This window comes from Panulirus ornatus, chromosome 50 (genome assembly GCF_036320965.1).
Source record: "Panulirus ornatus isolate Po-2019 chromosome 50, ASM3632096v1, whole genome shotgun sequence".
In the NCBI taxonomy this organism is placed as follows: domain Eukaryota; kingdom Metazoa; phylum Arthropoda; class Malacostraca; order Decapoda; family Palinuridae; genus Panulirus; species Panulirus ornatus.
Window position 1 is genome coordinate 12,952,684 of NC_092273.1, and position 741 is coordinate 12,953,424.

Here is a 741-nt window from a genome sequence, read left to right on the forward strand (position 1 = left end):
TCATCTCCTAAAGCTTTTGTTGTCATTTTCTTTTGATGAATGGATGGATGTTCAACGTTAGCACATGACTATACCATTGTTCAATGCGATGTGTGTTTTTATACTTATTCATTTTCTTTTCACTCGCTCTCAAATCATCACTTCGTAACTAGTCCACAATGGGCGTCTCCTCGTAACGAAGAACGTCGTGTACATGGTGACGTTTGACGTGATCGTCACACTCCACACTTGGACACACCTTTGCCTCGTATACCTCACTAGGGGATTCGAACTCTTCGTCGATGCACGTCCGATCAAGCCGCTCCACATTCAAGGCCAAGACTCTGCCCAGAAGTCCCGTGTCCCATCTGGGAATGTGACAGTCAAGATCGCCGTCAGCAGGAGAGTCATATGACTTCTCTGGGTACGTTGCCGACCCTCAGATGTTCCCAGTGGCACTGACGCAAGAGCAGGTTGAGGACGTGCGTGCTGGCATCACTCCTGACGAAGGCCACCTCCAGGGGACCTGGCTGGTCATTGACAAAGTTGTGGCCGCCGCTGCCAGCAATAACACCACCGCAGGAGGAGGAGGAGGAGGAGGAGGGAGCTCCCTCACATCCTTCTCGTACAGTGAACTCCTCCAGCCTCACCAGAACTACACTCTCCTCGAGTTTCGGTCTCTGGTCACCCAGCTGGAGGCGCGTCGGTACTGTCGGAGTTATGGAGGTGATATACCCAACTGGCAAGACGCTGAACATCGTC